Here is a 25159-nt window from a genome sequence, read left to right as displayed (position 1 = left end):
CGATATCTCGTAAACGAATCGCACAAGAATCCTGCAACAAATACCACTGACATACTAATTTACCCTACTTTTAGTTTGTTAACGTTCATAGGCATTGTTCTATTTAAGAAAAGTGTGTGTGTGCACACAAAATACACTTCATAAGTGTTATTAGAATCTGTTTATTGACTAACAAGACGTGACCCTGACTACAAATCCATTCCGTGAAAACCTCATATCAATAGCACTTTCCATTTGGACAATATCTGCGGTGCAATTTTTAGGTGATTCGCCTTGTATAGAAATACCAGAAACGTTAGCAATAGTGAAATTTTTCTTATTGTGCATCTACACAACCTCAAATGCCCATCATTTGCAAGCAAGCAAGTGCACTTGCCCGCGATAGGCAAAGGTCCCGAGTTCGAGTCTCGGTCCGGCACACAGTTTTTATCTGGCAGGAAGTTTCATAAATGAGATTAGAAACGCATCGTTTAGATATCTGAAAGATGTTCAAGGATCGGGTTCCAGTATCGTATGTTATTTCAGTGATTACAATATCGAGTAAATTTACAAACGACTTGTCAGAATGAGCCGACTTCCCAGTATGACGTTGCACACCATGTGAGGTGGAAACCTGGACTGATTCGGTAGGGAAGAGCGTCATAAGACAGTCGTATCCCTTCCTGAATTAAGCTGGCCCACAACTGTAGTAACTGGTCCTTGATATCCTGGGTGCTGGCCCTGGGATGCCGCTGAAGTCCAAGGTGCTCCCATACAGACGGTGAGAGATCTGGAGATCTTGCTGGCCACGGGGACACCTCAACATCACGCACACAGTTTGTAGCGTGGATGTGCACTGTCCTGCTGAAAAATTGCAACACGATATTGTCGCAGGCGAGGTAACACTACCAGCTGTGACCTGAAATCATTTCCGGTTACTTCTCACATCAGCAGTAACATCGCCGACGTATTCGCCGTCGACGATAATCCGGGGTAGTGCGGAGCCGCAATAAATTACTCGATACCGTATGACTACATTCATCAGCAGCCCCCGTCATGGCATCAACTCAAAAGCAGCCGTTAGTGTTGTGGCAATAACGGCAGCCTACGCATGGGACGGTAATTGTCTGTGTTGCTAGTCTCCGACAAGTGTTGCGGAATGATAGAATTTTGTATGGAGTCCTTTAATTGTTTTCGGATGGCTGGTGCAGAAATGAAGATGTTACGTTACGCTTGGTGCACAATACGGCGATCCCCCCCCCCCCCCCCCCCCCCCCCCCCTCGTAGTGGTCAGATTTGGTCGACTGGAACTTCACGTCCCTATGCAGTCTTAACATCGAGATCACATTCCAAGGACCCACAAACCTAGATATGGCCTAATTTGACCATCCGATAACGTAAAGACCACAATGAGACCCCTTTCAAACTCTGTACCGAATGAGCTGGCACAGTGATAGCACACTGGACTCTCATTCGGGAGGACGACGGTTCAGACCCGCGCACGGCCACCCTGATTTAGGTTTCCCTAAATTTTTTTGCTGCAGGCAAATGCCGGGAGGTGCCTTTGAAAAGGCATGGCCGAATTTCTTCCCCATCCTTCCCTAATCTTATGGGATCGATAACTTCGCTGTTTGATACCCTACCTCAAATCAACAAATCAGCTAATCTAACTCTGTCAAGTGCTGATAACGCTGTTTCACACGAGTACCCTGCAATCCAATGTCCGTCACCGTTTATACGCTATCAGGCTTGGTAACAACGTAAACACGAAACACAACTGTTCAAATGTGTGTGAGTTCTTAAGGGACCAAACTGCAGAGGTCATTGGTCCCTAGACTTACACACTACTTAAACTAACCTATGCTAAGAACAACACACACACCCATGCCTGAGGGAGGACTCGAACCTCCGGCGGGAGTGCATGAAACACACTAATGCGCAATCTGCCACGCAGAATTGCGGCTCTATAATTATTAAATATATGTCTATAGTGTGTGTTTATGCACGAAGTTACTTTGACATCCGACCACGTCTTCTAGGTGCTTCACTTTTTTTTTTTCAGGCAGCGTATTTGATCTGTTATGGGTTTCCATGACACAGTAAAAGTGTTACTCGTTGAGCGGTATTTTCTCTCTGCTCGTTTTAGGCACTATGTCCATACAATAACTAAATTGAAAGACGGGTAAATATCAGTATCAGCCGCTTTAAAAATGCACACAGAGTTGGCTAAAAAGCTGAAACACCAGAAAGGCTAACAAATAACAAATTTTTACTTATTACGCGCATACTCTACATTAAAGGGCCGTCATTTATACACATTCAGGAGATTAAAACTGATCGGTGACACAGCTAAAAGCTATTCCTAAGATTGAGTATCGAAGTGTTGCGGAGATTGCAAAAGCGCTGTTGTAATTCAGTAATATTTGATGGGAAGTATTTTGAAGAGGATAATATGATGTAAAACTTCCTGGCAGATTAAAACTGTGTGCCCGACCGAGACTCGAACTCGGGACCTTTGCCTTTCGCGGGCAAGTGCTCTATCAACTAAGCTACCGAAGCACGACTCACGCCCGGTACTCACAGCTTTACTTCTGCGGAGACATGGCTTAGCCACAGCCTGGGGGATGTTTCCAGAATGAGATTTTCACTCTGCAGCAGAGTGTGCGCTGATATGAAACTTCCTTTCTTTCAGGAGTGCTAGTTCTGCAAGGTTCGCAGGAGAGCTTCTGTAAAGTTTGGAAGGTAGGAGACGAGGTACTGCCAGAAGTAAAGCTGTGAGTACCGGGTGTGAGTCGTGCTTCGGTAGCTCAGTTGGTAGAGCACTTGCCCGCGAAAGGCAAAGGTCCCGAGTTCGAGTCTCGGTCGGGCACACAGTTTTAATCTGCCAGGAAGTTTCATATCAGCGCACACTCCGCTGCAGAGTGAAAATCTCATTCTGGATAATATGATGTACATTAGTAAATAGTATTCCTTTAAAAATTCCATTACTTTTTGAAGATAACTCGTATTCTAAGAAAAGACTTGTCGGTCGTGACGTGTTCGTTCAATCGGAGCGCGAGTGCCACAGAAACTCACAATATTTTCTGAGTAACAGATGAATAAGAAGGAGCTGCAGACAAAACTTACTGTTCAAATTACGAACGAGCACTTTCCAAGAGTCGAGGAACAAGGAATAAAATTGGTCTGGAATAACACTAGCACACCATGTATCCTTTGCCGCTACCTTTACAGTAGTTGGCAACGTACTGATGGATTTTCTGTGTAGGGTGGTACCCCATAGTGAATATTACGCAAGGTATCTTTGCTTTGTTGACTTGCCAAATGGGGTAGTTACATCAAGTGATTCTCAAACGCCATTTTACACGTAGAAGCCAAAGAAGCGGACTACGAGTATACTGTGTAATGAAGTCACATGACGCGACTGGGCTGGAGTGAATGAGGAACGTACACACACACACACACACACACACACACACAGAGAGAGAGAGAGAGAGAGAGAGAGAGAGAGAGAGAACGGTTCTAAGGGAGTGGGAAGATTCACGGCAGTGGCCCTTCGCCAGGGTAGCCTCCCCTTTAATTAGTTTACTTTCCGTTTCCAGCTAATTTCGTTCCCATGTTTCTTAACGATGTTACTGTGGCTCCTGCGGTCTCCTGCGACGATGTAGTGTAACTCGATAGGAACAGGAAAGCGAGAGAGCCGAAGAACACTGTAAATAGTGGTTCGTGGTACGTTTCCGCTGAAATAAAAATATTTTCCCTATGTCTGTCGCTACTATTACTTTGCGTGTGGCATGATCCAGTATCGTCATAATTTGCCTTACATTAGATTAACTAGCTTAGCGTCCGCTGCTTCGCTCGTGTAGAGTCTATTGTCTGCACAGATTATTTTGTTTTTCTTTACTCAAATGTTTATGTTGTTCACAAACTGTAACACCTTTTAAACTATTCACGCTGATTGGGGCCATAGAAGCACGTCCTTTTCTTAATGTACTTCTAACCAAAAAAGCGAGTCCGCTGGCTGGAGTCGGAGTTCTTTATTAATACTGCCTCTTCAGTTTATGTGGTGAAGTTTCTATAGAAACTTACAAAGTATATTTCTTTAGAAGTAAAATACCATTCTTCATACATTTAGCCTTATAAATGTTTCAATATTACTAAATATAGTCGTAAAACTGTTCATCCGCTATTTCACCCCCTTAAAGGTTGAATTTTCAAAAAACACTGAAACACGTTGCTTTTTTTAATTTGTGTCTGAGAAGCCCAATACAAATTTTCAAAGACTTAGTTTCAAAAATACTGCGTACTGAAATATTTCCATAAAAACTGTCATTCCCTGTTTTACCTCTTGGGCGGCTGAATTTCCAGAAACAATGAAACATGAATTTTTTTATTTCTCACTGAGAAGTCAAATACCATTATTTTCACAGATGTAGGATAAAGAAGTATTTCTTAGCACTTCACTAATGATTTGTTTGAAGAAACGTGTGCTTTCGGTGGAGTGTATATAACCGAAATGTGAAGGACTGTTAAAGAACGCATTAAGGAACACGAACGTCACACATGACTAAAACAAAGTGCGAAATCGGCGGTCGCAGAACATTACCAGAACTGTGGCCTTGACATGATTTCAATAAAGTACGTGTGTTGGCTAAGGAAACCAATATTTATAAATGTATAAAAGTATGACAAGCGATTGAAATTTCTAAGAAAGGGTGCAACTTCAATAGAGAGGCTTCCTGCATCGTGGTTCCCCTCTTTCAAAAAACTGAAGACGCGGCCGCAACGTGCTGGGAGTAGAAATAGCGCTCTGGAAGCCACCTCTGCGGACGATAATATTTGGATAATCATTCCCCCTCTCATGCTCTGGCCGTTTCTCTTCTATCCAATGATATGTACGCACCAATAGCAGCAGGAGGAATTATAACCAATAAGTCTTCTCCAGTACAAGTTGCGGGAAAAAGCCCTTTCGGAACAACGGGCCACCAATGGTAGCCACAAGAGTTTTGGCCAATTACTCTCTTCTTCGGCATTAGAGCGGAACTACTCCTCTTGCAATCCAATGACAGTGGCTCATCATTAGCTTTCCTTTCCTTTCTCCCCTCCTCCTCCTCCTTCAATTTACATATAATGTTTCACAGCTACGGATTCCGTGTAATGCCTGTTCTTTCGGACAAGTCCGAAAGAAGAAACACCACGCATTCTTATATTGCATACACTCCTGAAATTGAAATAAGAACACCGTGAATTCATTGTCCCAGGAAGGGGAAACTTTATTGACACATTCCTGGGGTCAGATACATCACATGATCGCACTGACAGAACCACAGGCACATAGACACAGGCAACAGAGCATGCACAATGTCGGCACTAGTACAGTGTATATCCACCTTTCGCAGCAATGCAGGCTGCTATTCTCCCATGGAGACGATCGTAGAGATGCTGGATGTAGTCCTGTGGAACGGCTTGCCATGCCATTTCCACCTGGCGCCTCAGTTGGACCAGCGTTCGTGCTGGACGTGCAGACCGCGTGAGACGACGCTTCATCCAGTCCCAAACATGCTCAATGGGGGACAGATCCGGAGATCTTGCTGGCCAGGGTAGTTGACTTACACCTTCTAGAGCACGTTGGGTGGCACGGGATACATGCGGACGTGCATTGTCCTGTTGGAACAGCAAGTTCCCTTGCCGGTCTAGGAATGGTAGAACGATGGGTTCGATGACGGTTTAGATGTACCGTGCACTATTCAGTGTCCCCTCGACGATCACCAGTGGTGTACGTCCAGTGTAGGAGATCGCTCCCCACACCATGATGCCGGGTGTTGGCCCTGTGTGCCTCGGTCGTATGCAGTCCTGATTGTGGCGCTCACCTGCACGGCGCCAAACACGCATACGACCATCATTGGCACCAAGGCAGAAGCGACTCTCTTCGCTGAAGACGTCTCCATTCGTCCCTCCATTCACGCCTGTCGCGACACCACTGGAGGCGGGCTGCACGATGTTGGGGCGTGAGCGGAAGACGGCCTAACGGTGTGCGGGACCGTAGCCCAGCTTCATGGAGACGGTTGCGAATGGTCCTCGCCGATACCCGAGGAGCAACAGTGTCCCTAATTTGCTGGGAAGTGGCGGTGCGGTCCCCTACGGCACTGCGTAGGATCCTACGGTCTTGGCGTGCATCCGTGCGTCGCTGCGGTCCGGTCCCAGGTCGACGGGCACGTGCACCTTCCGCCGACCACTGGCGACAACATCGATGTACTGTGGAGACCTCACGCCCCACGTGTTGAGCAATTCGGCGGTACGTCCACCCGGCCTCCCGAATGCCCACTATACGCCCTCGCTCAAAGTCCGTCAACTGCACATACGGTTCGCGTCCACGCTGTCGCGGCATGCTACCAGTGTTAAAGACTGCGATGGAGCTCCGTATGCCACGGCAAACTGGCTGACACTGACGGCGGCGGTGCACAAATGCTGCGCAGCTAGCGCCATTCGACGGCCAACACCGCGGGTCCTGGTGTGTCCGCTGCGCCGTGCGTGTGATCATTGCTTGTACAGCCCTCTCGCAGTGTCCGGAGCAAGTATGGTGGGTCTGACACACCGGTGTCAATGTGTTCTTTTTTCCATTTCCAGGAGTGTATAATGTTTCACAGCTACGGATTCCGTGTGGTGCCTGTTCTTTCGGACAAGTCCGAAAGAAGAAACACCACGCATTCTTATAATGCATATAATTAAAGGTTTGTGACAATAGATAGCAAGACTGCTTCTTTTTGTGACGATAGATAGCAAGGGTGCTTCTTTTTTTGCAAACAGCCACTGGACTTGTAACTATCCTTCATACCACGAGCAAATAGCAAAGTTAAACAGTGCTGATACCGCGATTCCATCGAACTTAAGAGAGTCGTGCCGACTGAAAAATGCCGAACCGCAGAACTAAATGAAATGTCATGCTGTACCGGGTTCTATCGAGAAGGACCAAACAAAGATGAGACAGGCTGTCAGCACCCCTGTCCTAGATCTACCAAATTGTGAAGATGTTAAATTCTGTGTTTCACCCACTGTTCCCAATAGACACTTTCCGCGGTATTAAAAATTTGGCGACAGAGCGTGCCAGTCGAGGAAAAAATAGGTGCCTCATTGCTTTTCTAGTATGCTTGCACTTCCTTGAACATAGCTGCTTCATCTTGGAAGACGTGAGTGTCCACAGCATACTCATCGTGAAGATGTGGAAGAAAGGGCAATACTTGGTCACCGACAATGTTCAAGGAAAAATCCTTGTTCACGATAATATGAATAACTGGACCCAAGTCATAGTATAGAAGAAGCCCAAAAACTTGACGGAACCACTTCCAGTCTGAACTACACCGTTCGCACACTCGGGGGTTAAACGCCTCACTGAGTCGTTGATGCACCGACAGCTTGCGGAAGAGGCAAAGTCCCCCTCGCTGCCAGTCACCTGATGTCCAGTTTTGGTACATTATCTAACGTTACAAGCAACAGCCTTTTGCTTGATGTCCGACTCGGTTGAGATGAACCTGGATCCACCGGCAACAGCGATTCCTGTCAGATCTGAAACCGGTTGTCGTTGATGGAGGTCTAAAACTCGAATTCCTCCCAAGGCATGTAATTCGTCTCCAGTCCCTGTTAGTTACGACCTTTTTACAACTGCTGTTATTACGCTGTGTTACGTTGTTGAAAGTAGTACACCTTTCCCTGCAGACAGACTGAAGTCTCCATGTCGATACATCAACATATCGAGCAATTCCATTCACGATGTGGTCATGGGTTGTAAAATCACGGTAGATAATTTATGCAAGTCTGTCACTTCTTAATTTAAGCCCATATTACTGTGCTCATTTCATACAACCAGTTGACACATTCCCACCGCTTCATGTCTACGATACTGTCGTAGGTGGAGGGTTGTATGACTTCTAGTACTAGTTCTAGACCATCTACTTGTACAGCATTTTTCAAAATAATCAGTGTGCTGTTCGTGAAAACGCAAAGCCACAGGACAATCTGAACCGACTGACTAACATGCCATCATCTGCGATATGGCGTGATGCACTTGCAGTACATTGTCCTCCTCGACCTCAACTAGCTCTTCAACTGTAGATCTCGGCTGTAAACAACGGTAAGTCTTAGTCGATGAGGGAAGAGTTATTGCATGTGAAACATGATATGTTATATGCTTCATTCGCCTGAGTTAATAGTTATATGATAGATTGAGGAATGGCACCTTTAATTTCAGATTCTCACTAATGACACTTGTCAGGATGTGTACATATAAACAGTGGTAAGTGAAAAAAAACATGGTTGCCAGTGGTAATAACCTGTGCAGTGTTTGTGCCAGGGAAGTTGCTTTCAGAGACAAAATCTAGGCTGATATGGATATGTACGACTTTGATAAAAATCCTGAATATGTTCGTGAATGCAAATGCGCTTCAAAATTTGTTATTAATCAGGTGAATTTGACTAATAATTTACGCAAGTACACAATGTAAAGTAGTGTCCCTTACCATAGTTTACGTGAATTTATGTGATAATGTGGTGACCATTCTTAACACTGGTCATGTCCTGTAGTAAGGCGACAGTAAAATCAATTTTATATTGTTCTGAACAACAGATAAATTTTTGAAGGTGTTGTACTTCATTATTACAAAAACAGGTAATGGAAATATTAGTATCATAAACTGAAACAATTCGGACCTTTTAAATTTGGTTTTTGAGAGGTTCCACAGCGAAATTTGGTTAACTTGCCCAGCAAGTAAACAATGGTAAGTCAATGCTAACTCAAGTTGAGTGCACTCACTTTGCAAGTAAATATTCTACCATAATGACGTAGGCTGAAATATGAATTAAAATTTGTAGCAGCATGGGGATTCGAACGTGGCTCTTCTGCTTGCCAGGCAGATACGCTTTCTGTTGTGCCACACTGTCACTCCGACTCTACAAACCTGCACAGACTATCCCACAACATCTCCTTCCCTGATACAAATTTCCATTCACAGTTCAGCCCATTGTTGTTCCCCTTCTAACCTAACATCAGTATTGCTGAGCCTCTCCGGTTTTGGAACAGCACCTTAGCAATGAGTGAATTGGGGTTAATCTTGCCTGTACCTCAGATGCTGGTGATATATTACTCATATACGGGAGATGTTCCTGAGACACATTGTCTCGCCTTTTAATTCATTGCTTCAGCCTATATCAATATGATAGTTAAGGGTGAGATTCAATAGGTCTCAGGCACGTCACCTGTGTATGATCAAGTAAACATTATTTTTAAAAATAAAATTATGAATTGAATTTACAGTTTCAAAAATATATCACTACTCTGGAAATATTTGAAAATAATGACTTCCCTAAATAAAGAAAATTACAGAGGATGTCCATGAAATATCGAATTTATGAGATTTTACTGGTACTTTGATGCATAAATTCTCAAAACAACCAATTTGTCCTCAGCATTTTTTACAACTAAAGGATTCAAGTGCCACGACGGGACTGAGTGCACCCTAGTGCATTTCTCCCTCCAAGAACAAATCCCTCGCAGTACTGGGAAACCAACCCAGATACCTGAACTGCAGCCATACACACTGAGAACTGAACTATGAAGGTGGACACACTCTCTTAAGGGATTGACTAATATTTGGCCGCTAAGATTTGTCTGATGTGTTAGACGAAGCAAGAGGAGTCGATTTAGAAGTGATAGGGGCCCCAGGATTAGAATTTAAGAGAGGTTCTGAGGACTTAATATCAAACAAGGGAGAAGGGATGGATACCATTTCTCTGAAAATTTCTAAAATCATTGGGAGAAGTGACAACAAAACGACTATTCACGTTGGTGTATAGAATATATGAGTCTGGCGTCATACCATCTGACTTTCGGAAAAATATTATCCACACATTTCCGAAGACTGTTACAGCTGACAAGTGCGAGAATTATCGCTCAATCGGCTCAACAGCTCATGCATCCAAGTTGCTGACAAGAATAATATACAAAAGAATGGAAAAGAAATTTGAGGATGTGTTAGATGACGATCAGTTTGGCTTTAGGAAAGGTAAAAGCACCAGAGAGGCAATTCTGACGTAGCGGTTGATAATGGAAGCAAGACTAAAGAAAAAACAAGACACATTCACAGGATTTGTCGACCTGGAAAAGCGTTCGACAACGTAAAATCGTACAAGATTTTCGAAATTCTGAGAAAAATTGGGGTACGTTATCAGGAGAGACGGGTAATATACAATATATACAAGAGGCAAGAGAGAAAAATGAAAGTGGACGGCCAAGAACGAAGGGCTTGGATTAAAAAGGGTGTAAGATAGTGATGTAGTCTTTTCCCGCTACTGTACATCGATGATGTGATGGAAATAAAAGAAAGATTCAGGAGTGGAATTAAAATTCAATGTGAAACGATATCAATGATATGATTCGCTCATGGCATTGCTATTCTGAGTGAAAGTGAAGAGGAATTACTTGATATGCTGAATGGAATGAACAACATAGCGTGTACAGAATATGGATTGAGAGTAAATCGAAGAAAGGCGCGCCGGCCGCGGTGGTCTCGCGGTTCTAGGCGCTCAGTCCGGAACCGCGCGACTGCTACGGTCGCAGGTTCGAATCCTGCCTCGGGCATGGGTATGTGTGATGTCCTTAGGTTAGTTAGGTTTAAGTAGTTCTAGAGGATTGATGACCACAGATGTTAAGTCCCATAGTGCTCAGAGCCATTTGAACCATTTTTTGTTGGAGAAAGGCGAACGTAATGAGAAGTGGCAGAAATGAGAACAGTGAGAAACTTAACATCAGGAGTGATGGTCAGGAGGGTCGGCCGGAGTGGCCGAGCGGTTCTAGGCGCTTCAGTTTGGAACCGTGCGACCGCTACGGTCGCAGGTTCGAATCCTGCCTTGGGCATGGATGTGTGCGATGTCCTTAGATTAGTTAGGTTTAAGTAGTTCTGAATTCTAGGGAACTGATGACCTCCGATGTTAAGTCCAATAGCGCTCAGAGCCATTTTTTTGATGGTCAGGAAGTAGATGAAGTTAAGGAATCCTGCTACCTAGGCAGCAAAATAACCAATGACGGACAGAGCAAGGGGGGCATCAAAAGCAGATAGCACTGACAAAAAGGGCATTTCTGGCCAAGAGAAGTCTACTAGTATCAAACATGGACCTCATAGACCTTAATTTGAGGAAGAAATTTCTGACAATGTACATCTGGAGCACAGCATTGTATGGTGGTGGAAAATGAACTGTGGGAAGAACAGAATAGAAGAGAATTGAAGCATGTGAGGTGTGGTGCTACAGGCGAATGTTGAAGATTAGATGGACTGATAAGGTAAGGAATGAGGAGGTTCTGTGCAGATTCGGAGAGGAAAGGAATATGTAGAAAACACTGACAAGAAGAAGGGACAGGACATCTTTTTAAGACATCAAGGAATGACTTCCACGGTACTAGAGGAAACTGTAGAGGGCAAGAACTGTAGAGGAAGACAGAGACTGGAATACATCCAGCAAATAATTGAGGAAGTAAGCTGCAAGTGCTACTCTGAGACGAAGAGGTTGGCACAGGAGAGGAATTCGTGACGGGCCACATCAAATGTCAGAAGACTGATGATCCAAAGGAAACGAAGTTTACCTACTTTACAATCACTAAAAAATGAGCTGAAAGCATGAAATTTGTGTTACGGAGGGCATTGGACTAGAGTAGTCCGTGCAGGTGCTACCGTGGTGCAGTGGACAGCACATCTACCTAGTAATCAGGAGACCCGGGTTCAAGTCCCGGCCGTGGCAGATATTTTAATTCATTACTTCAGCTTGTATACTTGTGAAAGAATCACTAAAACGTGCCAGTGGAAGAGAGCTGTAGCAGGCCAGGCGAGGCGAGGTGAGGCGTGGCGTGTGACGGACGCGTTCCGCATCCCGCAGACGCTGCGGCTATCGCCATCGCCGTTAATCGCGGGCGGCGCCGGCTGCGGCCATTGTGCGGCGGCCACAAAGCCGCTGGCAGCGCTAATGAGCGCCGCTTTGTCCGCCCGCTGCAGCCTGTTAGCCTAACCTGCAGACCCACCCCGGCTGACGCTGGCACTGCACACGACTTACACCCAACCCTTTCCTTCCGCAAGCGCTCGCTTTCTCGACACACCCGCCTCCCTAACCGTATAACACCGGCCTTCTCCTAAAGCTTTGATATTGGCAGTCTTGAGGCCAGTTTGCACTGAACGTATACAGAACGAAGCGAAACGTCAGACCTGCTGAGAGAATACAGAATGACTGTCGGGTCTGACAAACATCGCCGGAAAAAAATTAGAACACCGGGAACTGATGACGGCATATGTCACCTAGAAGATATGCTGGTAAGGGTTCCAACGTCCGCCAACAGATAGCGTAATGGTATAGCTACCAGAGCCCCTCTGTGCCTATCCCTTACTAGGGAAAACTCACAGCCAGAAACCTCAGCGTGGTGTAAACGTGTGAAGCAAGCAGGCAACAATGCCATGGAAATGAACTCGTGCTTCCTACAATTAGCGAGTTTGAAAGGGGTCAAATTGTGGCCTTCCGAGTGGTGGGATGGTCCTTTCAGAGAACTGCCACACAAGTTGGACGTGCAGCGTCAGTCGTGTAACGATGTTGGTATCGGTGGTGAAGTGAACATTCTCACACCTGTAGATGAGGTTCTGGACGTCCACGCAGCACAAACGCCAGCCAGGGTTGTCGTGTTGTGAAGGCAGCAGTGACAGATTGCACAGTTATCACAGCACAGATAAGAGGCCTTGTGAGCCCAGAGGTATCAATACGAAGTGTTGAAATGGAAATGCCGTGTAGCTAGTGCCACCTGTCAGGCAGAAAGCTCGCCTGGTGCAAGTCTTTCGAGTCGACGCCACTCCGGCGACTTGCGTGTCGATGGCGATGAAATGATGATGATGACAACACAACACCCAGTCCCTGAGAGGAGAAAATCCCCGACCCTGCTGGGAATCGAACCCGGGCCGTTAGGTATGGCATTCCGTCGCGCTGACCACTCAGCTACAAGGGGCGGACAAGATGAACTGTTGAGAACCGGTTATAACCAGTGGGACTAGGGGCACACACACCTCTAAACCGTCTACTCAACACGCCACATCATCGACGTGCACAGATCGATTGGTGCCATAAGAGGATCACTTGGAAGAATGGAGTGCCGTGGTCTTTAGTCAAGAGAACAGATTCTGCCTGCCAGCACGTACGACGTAGACCTTGTGAGTGCTGTCTCGTAGAGTGCATTCATCCAAGACACAGCGGCCTTATGGCCTGGGAAGCCATAAAATACAACTCTCGTTCACCTTTGGTGTTTCTGGAGAAGACGCTAAACGGCATGCAGTACGTGCAGGATGTCGTTAGACGCGTTATTTTTCCGTTCTTGCAACACGAAGACGATGTGTTTTTCCAACAGGATAATACTCACCCACTTACAATCCGAGAAACTCAACGTGCTCTGAAAGGCGTACAGTGTCTACTACCATCTCTGGACTTGTCTATTATCGAGCACATGTGGCTTATGGTGGGCCGAGAAGTGACTCGTGCTATTCGTAAACCAACAGAACTTACAGAACTGTGTGAACACGTCAAGCAGGTGTGGCGTAACCCATCCCAGGACAGTATTCGCAATTTGTATGATCGACTGGATACCAGATTCAGCGTCTACATTGTCGCCCGTAGAGGCTACACCACGTACTGATATGGACGTCTTAGCATGGGTCGATACCTCGTACTTCAGAACTGCTTGTGCGATTGATCTGTAAATGTGATCATCTCAAGTACTCCATATGCACTGCGAGGGGCGTTTGAAAAGTACGAGCAAAAATAAAAACTACTTATGTGTTTGGGGTAAACCTTTTTTATTTTTCGACATAGTCTCCTTTTAGACTTATACACTTCGTCCAACGCTATTCTAATTTATTGATCCCTTCCGAATAATAGGAACTGTCCAAGTCTGCAAAATAGCTATGATGTGTAATGAGTTGGAATCCTATTTCCATTAATTTTGCGACCACAACTGCTGAGGTGTGTACTGGTGCATTGTCGTGATGGAAAAGTGCTGTTTTGCGGTCCAATCGTCGGCGTTTTTCTTGCAGCTCGGTTTTCAAACGGTCCAATAACGATGAATAACATGCAACTGTAATAGTTTTACCCTTTTCCAGATAGTCGATGAGGATTATCCAAAGCGAAACCCAAAAGACAGTCGCCATAACCTTTCCGGCCGAAGGAATGGTCTTCGCCTTTTTTGGTGCAGATTCTCCCTTGGTAACCCAATGTCTAGATTGTTCTTTAGTCTCAGGAGTATAGTAATGTATCCATGCTTCATTCACAGTGACGAAACGACGCTTGAAGACCTGCGGATTCTTCCTGATCAGCTGCAAACCATCCTTGCAAGATTTCACACGATTCCGTTTTTGGTCAAGCGTGAGCAATCGCGGAACCCATCTTGCGGATAGCTTTCTCATGTCACAAATGTTTATGCAAAATATTACGTACCCCTTCATTTGCGATGCCCAAAGCACCAGCAATCTCACGCACCTTAACTCTTCTGTCACCCATCACCATATTATGGATTTTCTTAATGATTTCTGGAGTCGTAACCTCGACAGGGCGTTCAGCATCACTTGTGCCCATATGGCCACTCCGAAAATTTTGAAACCACTTATAAACTGCCGTAATCGAAGGTTCAGAGTCACCGTAATGTTTATCAAGCTTCTCTTTAGTCTGCTGAGGCGTTTTGCCTTTCATAAAGTAATGTTTAGTCACCAAACGAAATTCTTTTTCGTCCGTTTTTTGACAATCACTCGACTTCCTTGATTCACACGAACGCCAAACACAAAGAAATAGACCAATGTGGCTGAAACTTGCTACTATGTTACTAACTAAACATGACCTCGATACACGCTGGTGGTGCCATCTCTCTCGTCCTTTGTACGGACTTTCCAAACACTCCTCGCATTGCAACAATACATTTATTGTTGCAATACGAGGAGTGACTTGTAAACCTCCATAAGGCATAATATTTTTTCCGACAGTGTATAGCCACTGAGTGATAGCGTTGAAGTCCGAAATTGGTCGTGGCTTTGAAAATGAAACTGCAACCTCAGAGTTGAGGAACTTGTGTCACCATGCCCCATATGCTGGACAAAGAATCAAATGGTTGTGTGTCCACACTAATTGGACTCTTCCTCTGCTTATCCCAGTACGCTGGCACAGTAGCTCAGCATTTTCCGTCAGAAGGCTGGCCAGCCTATGTAATAAAAAATCTGAGTAGAATTTGCATTGATGGTGTTTGAGATGTGTCATACGACATCCAAACAGCTTAACAGACAAAAAAAATGAAGAAAGTGATAGGAAAGGAATGTAGGGGAGTCCGGGGTAAGTGAGAAAAAGGGGGTAATTGACACAGATTCAATTTCCTGCTACCGTTGAGCTAGAGCGCTTTCATCCTGGTGATGGGGAGTGTATGTAAAGGCGTACCAGCTACCACAAATTAATTCTGCATGGAAGAGACATGAAGGAAGGATCCCTGTTTTCTCCATTTTCCTCACCAGTGAGTAAATTTTTTAACCATAAATTTTTTGTGCTGGTGAACATTTATACGAATTGAGGCTTTGTTGATGGCTGTTTTCAAAAGACTGGTTAACTGTGCACGTGTAATAATATTTTTTTTGATTGGGATTGTTTAGTATCGATTTAGTTTTTGATATCCCTGACGGGCTAGTTGGCATAGTTAGGTATGGAGTCAGTTGACTTACATAAGGCAATTCGCTCCACATGTGCATCAACTAAATGTTCCACTGACGTTCATTAAAAAAGAATATATATACATATAAATGAGTAAATTCACACCTCATCAGAAGAAATTCGCTCTTTCTCCACAGCCGGGCCAAACAGCAGTCCTACCATGTCGAAAAAGAAGGTTTATTGCTATTCTAACAAACAGTCCCATCAAAGATAGAATCGCGACTGAAAGGACCAATAGCAAGAAAAAGTCGTGTGCATTCACGAATGGTAACGTGACTAAGACTGACAACGTGACTTTCCACAAAACGTTGATTTGAATTTTTTCTGTGAATACTGGTGATTACGTGCAAGCTGTAGCTGTGCTACAAGTGAGAATCTCTCGATAGCGACGAGCATTGGGCCTCAACTTCCTACCAGAATGATGGTGAGCGTTCTTCTTCGGTAGTTCCCACAACCGCTGGAGAACCTGAAATTCATGCTAACCGGTCACACAGAACAAAAACAACAACGAATTCCCCGCAATCTGAAGGGCCTGTTGATCAGAGGCCTCCTCGTCAGACTGAATTCCATGTAAGTAACTTCATTTTGGAGACGTACCACGTCCACCAGTACACTAGGAAGGTTGTTGTAACTGATGGCAACAGGATCATTTGCCCACTATAACTAAAAAGGGGGAAAGGACTGGAGATGTCCAGAGGAGGTTAATTCAGTTGGGTATGACCAAATAAAAATTGTGCAGAAATTGAACCCTTACAACACTGAGTTAGTTCTATCTGAACAGCTGTAGGTAGTTATAATAGTAAGGAGAATTTATTTTACCTGAAGAATTCATTGTTTTTACATAGATTTGAATTCATACTTCTGTTTAAACATGTAAGCAGAATTTATTTTTCTTTAAGTATTAATTTTTCTGAGGGAATTTAGTTTTTGAATCATTAATTCTTTGAAATGGAAGCTTCGTAAAATTTTCATAAAATAAAATGGTTTTCCTCGCAAAATTGCTGTGTTCTGTCGGAGGATCCGTATCCATATCAGCTTGTGCCAACTCACCCCTAGGAATACTGCCAACTAACCTAACACCTAAGGTTAACTGACATAGTTGCAAGTTTTTAGAACACATGCTTTTGAGGTTACCTAAACATGTAATTAATTAATGGGTCCAACATCATTTGTAGTCACACCGTTAAGCTATACGCCGCATTCATCAAAATCTGTCCGTATAGTGCAATCTTTGCCAACTGACGACCTAAGATTTCTCTGTCTGATGCGAGGGGTGACGAGAGATACGAATTAGCTAACTGCTGCATTACAAATAATTAATCGGTCGCTGCTGAGTAAGAACTAAGACACCTGCCACAGCTAACGTGAATGACGGCAGGAACACGGGTCAGACCAGAGCTGACTAAACGTTATTGCGTTCGGGATTGCTACTGATATAACAAGAACTGCTCTACGACACCAGGTGGTTACTGTAACGCAGGGTGCAGCCAGATTGAGTACATCAGTGACTTAGGAGCAAGGCAGAGCCATGTAGTGTCGGTGGCCCAGTTGCTTTGCATCCAAACCAAGCACTTATTGTGGAGTATATGTTTAGGAGCTATGCTGTAGCAAAACAAGGACAGGCCAGGACCGGATAAATACTTGTCATTTTTAGTCCATTGTATCACAGCGCACCCATGGCTTAAGGGCAGTCCTCCTTCGGCGTTGTAGCGTCTCGGACGTGCCTAGCGCTCCTGCCGCGCTTCGTTAGCGCCAGCTTTGTTGACAGCCGTGAGGCTTCGTATAGCGGTGTACTGATTCCAACAGATCAAGATGGCTCTTTCTCACCAGGAGGTGACGGTCAAGTTCACGGTAGATGCACAATATATGAGAAAAAAGCATACGAAATCGAATTTTTCATGAGCTAGGTGGTGAAGCGAGATCCACGGAATCTGATAGGAATTAACCTGTGCATAGTGTCTGGCGTCGTATACGTCAAACTTATAGACGAGACTGCGTGCGACAGATTCATTCGTCGATACAATGACGGTTACCGTTGTTGCCTCGCCGACGGGAACGTGGGAGTGATTTCTGTTGGTCATGCCGGAGTTAGAACGGTACGTGAATTTGAACTTCCGTATATGGTTATCGCAGGGTTTCGTCCACACGGCACGTCCTTAATGGACCAGCTTCTAGACGTATCCCGTACTCCCCGGTGTGCACTAAATTAGAATTAAACTGCAGAAGCACATACTATGTTGCATGTCAGTAGATGGATGTCGAGCCATCGTCATATACGATGGTCAACGGAGGACCTGATCTGACTGCGGACAGGGAGGTCACGTCCGAACTGACTGTCTTCAACAACGTCTAGTACAGCTACCCCCGGACGTCCAGCAACGTCACAACAGATGAAATCGCTGCATATTACGTACGTGCAAGTGCTACGACATGGGCGAAGTGCATGACGGGCCGTTGCGCATAGTGTCTACGAGTATCGCCCCCGAGTCGACGTCGCTGAAGGTGCAGATGATATTGACGCATCATCAGCCAGATTTCACAACAGTGCCGGAGTCAGGGTCCTTCCACGCTCCCGCTGAATCCACCTTCAGATATGGAAGTGGATCCGAAAGAGGACTGCAATGAACAGCATCACTCAGCAGACGTGGAAGCGCGACTACGAAAACAGCTGTCACCGAAGAAGCGAAGTCTGACCATAGAAGACGAGCACCGCAAACGATGCGACGAACAAGATAGTGGGAATAATCACGATCCGTTTCCAAAGTCTGTGCCACAGCCCATGTAGGAGGCACAGCCTCAGGAAGACGCGATGGTTACAACTATGCAACAGGATGACGTCCCACCTCTCAGTAGTAGACACGAACGCTCATCAACAGCGAGCGTCCCATCAATTCATTGGGAGACTGGACACACCAAATGGACGAAACTGATTAGATGCAGGAGGTGGAGGTTCAGTCACTGACTCCCATCGACAATGACTAGGGAGGGAACCTTGCCCACAGCAGCCATTGAGGCGATGTCGTATGGTACACCTCCAGGAAGAATACTCTGTAGGCAACCGATTCGTTGGTGCGTTACGTTCTAGCAGTGCACACCCGATACGATGTCCCACGCCTACCTGATTGTGCAATTAACATTAGTGGTATTGGCAGTAAAGAAGTTGTTGTTGTTGTCTTCAGTCATGAGACTGGTTTGATGCAGCTCTCCATGCTACTCTATCCTGTGCAAGCTTCTTCATCTCCCAGTACATGCTGCAACCTACATCCTTCTGAATCTGCTTAGTGTATTCATCTCTTGGTCTCCCTCTACGATTTTTACCCTCCACGATGCCCTCCAATGCTAAATTTGTGATCCCTTGATGCCCGAGAACATGTCCTACCAACCGGTCCCTTCTTCTAGTCAAGTTGTGCCACAAACTCCTCTTCTCCTCAATTGTATTCAATACCTCCTCGTTAGTTATGTGATCTACCCATCTAATCTTCAGCATTCTTCTGTAGCACCACATTTCGAAATCTTATATTCTCTTCTTGTCCAAACTATTTATCGTCCATGTTTCACTTCCATACATGGCTACACTCCATACAAATACTTTCAGAAACGACTTCCGGACACTAAAATCTATAATCGATGTTAACAAATTTCTCTTCTTCAGAAACGCTTTCCTTGCCATTGCCAGTCTACATTTTATATCCTCTCCGACCATCATAAGTTATTTTTCTCCCCAAATAGCAAAACTCCTTTACTACTTTAAGTGTCTCATTTCCTAATCTAATTCCGTCAGCATCACACGACTTAATTCGACTAAATTCCATTATCCTCGTTTTGCTTTTGTTGATGTTCATCTTATACCCTCCTTTCAAGACACTGTCCATTCCGTTCAACTGCTCTTCCAAGTCCTTTGCTGTCACTGACAGAATTACAATGTCATCGGCGAACCTCAACGTTTTTATTTCTTCTCCGTGGACTTTAATACCTATTCCGAATTTTTCTTTTGTTTCCTTTACTACTTGCTCAATATACAGATTGAATAACATCGGGGACAGGCTGCAACCCTGTCTCACTCCCTTCCCAACCACTGCTTCCCTTTCATGCCCCTCGACTCTTATAACTGCCATCTGGTTTCTGTACAAATTGTAAATAGCCTTTCGCTCCCTGTAATTTACCCCTGCCACCTTTAGAATTTGAAAGAGAGTATTCCAGCCAACATTGTCAAAAGCTTTCTCTAAGTCTACAAATGCTAGAAATGTAGGTTTGCCTTTCCTTAATCTATTTTCTAAGATAAGTCGTAGGGTCAGTATTGCCTCACGTTTTCCAACATTTCTGTGGAATCCAAACTGATCTTCGCCGAGGTCGGCTTCTGCCAGTTTTTCCATTCGTCTGTAAAGAATTCGCGTTAGTATTTTGCAGCTGTGACTTATTAAACTGATAGTTCGGTAATTTTCGCATCTGTCAACACCTGCTTTCTTTGGGTTGGAATTATTATATTCTTCTTGAAATCTGAGGGTATTTCGCCTGTCTCATACATCTTGTCCACAAGATGGTAGAGTTTTGTCAGGACTGGCTCTCCCAAGGCCGTCATGAGTTCCAATGGAATGTTGTCTACTCCCGGGGCCTTGTTTCGACTCAGATGTTTCAGTGATCTGTCAAACTCTTCTTCACGCAGTATCATATCTCCCATTTCATCTTCATCTACATCCTCTTCCATTTCCATAATATTGTCCTCAAATACATCGCCCTTGTATAGACCCTCTATATACTACTTCCACCTTTCTGCTTTCCCTTCTTTGCTTATAACTGGGTTCCATCTGAGCTCTTGATATTCATACAAGTGGCTCTCTTTTCTCCAAAGGTCTCTTTAATTTTCCTGTAGGCAGTATCTATCTTACCCCCTAGTGAGACATGCCTCTACATCCTTACATTTGTCCTCTAGCCATCCCTGCTTTGCCATTTTGCACTTCCTGTCGATATTTTTGAGACGTCTGTATTCCCTTTTGCCTGCTTCATTTACTGCGTTTTTATATTTTCTCCTTTCATCAATTAAATTCAATATTTCTTCTGTTACCCAAGGATTTCTACTAGCCCTCGTCTTTTTACCTACTTGATCCTCTGCTGCCTTCACTACTTCATCCCTCAGAGCTACCCATTCTTCTTCTATTGTATTTCTTTCCCCCATTCCTGTCAATAGTTCCCTTATGCTCTCCCTGAAACTCTGTACAACCTCTGGTTCCTTCAGTTTATCCAGGTCCCAACTCCTTAAATTCCCACCTTTTTGCAGTTTCTTCAGTTATAATCTACAGTTCATAACCAATAGATTGTGGTCAGAGTCCACATCTGCCCCTGGAGATGTCTTACAATTTAAAACCTGGTTCCTAAATCTCTGTCTTACCATTATACAATCTATCTGATACCTTCTAGTATCTCCAGGATTCTTCCATGTATGCAACCTTCTTTTATGATTCTTGAACCAAGTGTTAGCTATGATTAAGTTATGCTCTGTGTAAAATTCTACCAGACGGCTTCCTCTTTCATTTCTCTCCCCCAAATCATATTCACTCACTATGTTTCCTTCTCTCCATTTTCCTACTCTCGAATTCCAGTCACCCATGACTATTAAATTTTCGTCTCTCTTCACTACCTGAATAATTTCTTTTATCTCATCATACATTTCATCAATTTCTTCATCATCTGCAGAGCTAGTTGGCATATAAACTTGTACTACTGTAGTAGGCATGAGCTTCGTGTCTGTCTTGGCCACAATAATGCGTTCACTATGCTGTTGGTAGTAGCTTACCCGCACTCCTATTTTTTTATTCATTATTAAACCTACTCCTGCATTACCCCTATTTGATTTTGTATCTATAACCCTGTATTCACCTGACCAAAAGTCTTGTTCCTCCTGCCACCGAACTTCACTAATTCCCACTATATCTAACTTCAACCTATCCATTTCCCTTTTTAAATTTTCTAACCTACCTGGCCGATTAAGGGATCTGACATTCCACGCTCCGATCCGTAGAACGCCAGTTTTCTTTCTCCTGATAACGACGTCCTCCTGAGTAGTCCCCGCCCGGAGATCCGAATGGGGAACTATTTTACCTCCGCAATATTTTACCCAACAGGACGCCATCATCATTTAACCATACAGTAAAGCTGCATGCCCTCGGGAAAAATTATTGCTGTAGTCTCCCCTTGCTTTCAGCCGTTCGCAGTACCAGCACAGCAAGGCTGTTTTGGTTAGTCTTACAAGGCCAGATCAGTCAATCATCCAGTCTGTTGCCCCTGCAACTACTGTAAAGGCTGCTGCCCCCCTTCAGGAACCACACGTTTGTCTGGCCTCTCAACAGATACCCCTCCGTTGTGGTTGCACCTACGGTACGGCCATCTGTATCGCTGAGGTACGCAAGCCTCCCCACCAACGGCAAGGTCCATGGTTCATGGGGGTAGAGCACAGAAGAGTTGACCGAAATATCATGGCCGAATGTCGAGGGGATCCGCTTGTACATCCGAAAATTATTGGAGGAAGAAACACTCCGAGAAAATTTCAGACGTTATACCACAGTAGAGATCCAAATGCTGCGGACAACGGACATCGACATAGTTTTTGTGCAGGAGGTACGAAACGATGTCCCAATAGAGTTTTTTGGTAATGACGTCTATCGTTTAACAGCTGCCGACGTTAACGATGGCACAGCCATACTGTTACGAGAAGTAATGGTGGCCGAAGATGTGGAATACTTACTATCGATCTGAGGTGTTGCCTTGACTGTTGAGATATCTTTTTGGTGACTGTTTACGCGCCGTCTGGCTCGACGAAGAGACACGAACGTACAACCGTTTACACAGAGAAGTGTCACTGCTCTTTCGAGGATGTCAGGAGAATTACATTGTCGATTGTTACTGTAACTGCTTTCTGTGTCCCGAAGACCAGCGCCCACACTTTTACCCTTGCCCGGCGTTACAAACGCACTGCATGACACCTGGGAAATGAAGAACGGCGACAGACGCGGATGTACGTACCGTACGAGCCATTCAGCTACTCGTCTGACAGCGACAGAAGGAGGCATAGGACTCTTAAACTTGAAGAACAGAGTGCGTGCAATATTTCTTAGTAAGATGCAGTGCTTTTGGAGAGGCGCTGTGATCTATCACATACACTCGTGGCGTCGGAGGAGGCCGGCGGACGCTCGCACATGCGCCCGCTGTTGCGACTACAGCTGCGCTGGAGTAACTGCAATCCGCTGCCCCGCAACGGCGCTACGACCTTGCTGGATCACACCGTGGCGGCGGAAACTACGCGCCGCGGGCCTGGGGAACTGAGGGAGGGGGATCGGCGAGTGGAACAGATCACTGATTCAGTGATCCGTCTCAGTGACAATCCCGACGGCTGTTGTCTGGTGTCGGCGGGTCTGGGTCCCCGGCTTCGCACCCAGTCACGGTGACTGTAGATACAGTGTCCCAGGAGTCGATAGGTGACGATTCCCACTACAGGCAGATATCCGACGATAGTGACGCTGATGACTAGAGAGGCGGCGTATCTCGGCGCCCAGAGGCAGCGTCTCTCTGGCGCCTCCTGAGCGTCGACCTGCATTACGACATTGGCTATTACGATGACGGCGATGACAGTGGCTACTGTGAACTGGTGGCGGCGCTGAGTGACAGAGGTTCTGCGTCACGACGGTCAATGATGTCCAGCTGGCTGCCGGTCTTTAATAGGGATTTCTGCCGCTGATGTTTGCGGTTCTTCCTCACCAGTAAGTCTGTGATATGGTCGCAAACTGAACTGTGACGCGAATGTAGATAAATGTCTTCACGTCACTGGTGATCAGACTATCGGTTTCGGTCTGTAATGACCATCTTCAGATATGTTTTATGAAAACAGTACATTAGGACATGTTTTTATAAAAAAGATCTGAAGATGGTTATTATAGACCGAAACCGGTAAACTGATGATAACCATTGACGTGAAGTACAGGAAATTTATTCTGGTGATGTTAGGTTGGCGTGACTGACCCTATTAGTGCCCTCGGTGTTGACACCGTGACGTGTGGTCAGCTGCCTCTTGTCACGTCCTCTGTTGGCCGGTGACACAGTGTTCTCCTCCATGTTTGCTTAATTCACCGCTCCGCCGACCCATTTGCGTCACGGTACCATACCACTGAGTTGCACATTAGAATGTAACACACATACGACTTCTGGCTCCAAATATTCCTTCGCATTTTAACTAACTTCATTACTATAAAACTCCTGCCTTTAATTAACTTAGGTGCTCCAATGATTCGACCCTCTACATTTTAGTTTGAATAAATATTAGTGCGTTCTAGACTGACTGTTTTTCTTACAACATAATTTTGTTGCAAGACGGATTACGTAGTTACAAACTGCCATGTTGATGATGGTTTCATCGGAGCCTGTCGCCAGCTAAATACAACTTTTGTGGAATGGCGTCTAGGTGAGCATGATGGCCAGTCAGTGACAACTACACCCACAGTGAATAGCAATTTTGTTCTTCTATTCTTAGTGTTATTCACACGATAATGTATTGAATACTCACAACAAGAAAATATTTGGAGGGCTTCGTCCGTTTCCTGTTGCTGGAGGCAAGATTTTTCAGTACACCCGAATAGCTGAGCGCGTCAATGGGCCGCTCCAGAGACTCAGAGAGGCGAGCCTGTGTGGATCGAACCCGTTTCGAGGGTTACGACAAGGTCTGGTAAGCTGGCCAGTTTGGATGTAATTTCTAACCAGTTTCCCACATAATAAAAACCGACGCACCATGAAAGAACTATCCGAATGGAACGGAAATCGGTAGATGGGACGTTAATGTACAGACAAATGATTTAAATTTCTGGAAAATTGGATAAATTATTCATGAGAAAGAGCTTGACAGAGTGAGCAATAACGAGTTGGTCCACCTCTGATTGTTAAGCAAGCAGTGATTCTGCTTGGCATCGATTGACAGAGTTCCTCCTGAGGAAGGTTGTGCCAAATTATGTCCAACTCGAATGTCAGAATCCCAAGGTGATTGGAATACCTTGCCCTTAACGTGCTAAATATTTATAATTGGGAAGAGATCCGGCTACTTTGCTGGCCAAGATATGCTTTGGCAAGCATGACGACAAGCAGCAGAAGAGTTCTCGCCGTGTCCCGGTGAGGGGGGGGGGGGGATTTATGTCCAGGGGTAGTTTCCATCAAGGGCCACAAAACGGGGCATAGAATATCACCAACATACCTCTGTGCTGTAAGGGTAGTGCGGATGACAACCAAAGGCATCCTTCTATGAAAAGAAATGGCACCTCAGACCATCACTCTCGGGCCCTATGCTGGGCGACAAACAGGTGGGTATTCTACCATTGACTGGGGCGTCTCTAGACACGTCTTCTCTCTGGAATCTCATTGATTGGAATAGAATTGTCTTCTGTGGCCAGAC

This window comes from Schistocerca nitens, chromosome 6 (assembly GCF_023898315.1).
Source record: "Schistocerca nitens isolate TAMUIC-IGC-003100 chromosome 6, iqSchNite1.1, whole genome shotgun sequence".
Classification (NCBI taxonomy): Eukaryota; Metazoa; Arthropoda; class Insecta; order Orthoptera; family Acrididae; genus Schistocerca; species Schistocerca nitens.
The sequence above is the reverse complement of the archived record's forward strand: the minus strand, read 5'-3'. Positions refer to the sequence as shown.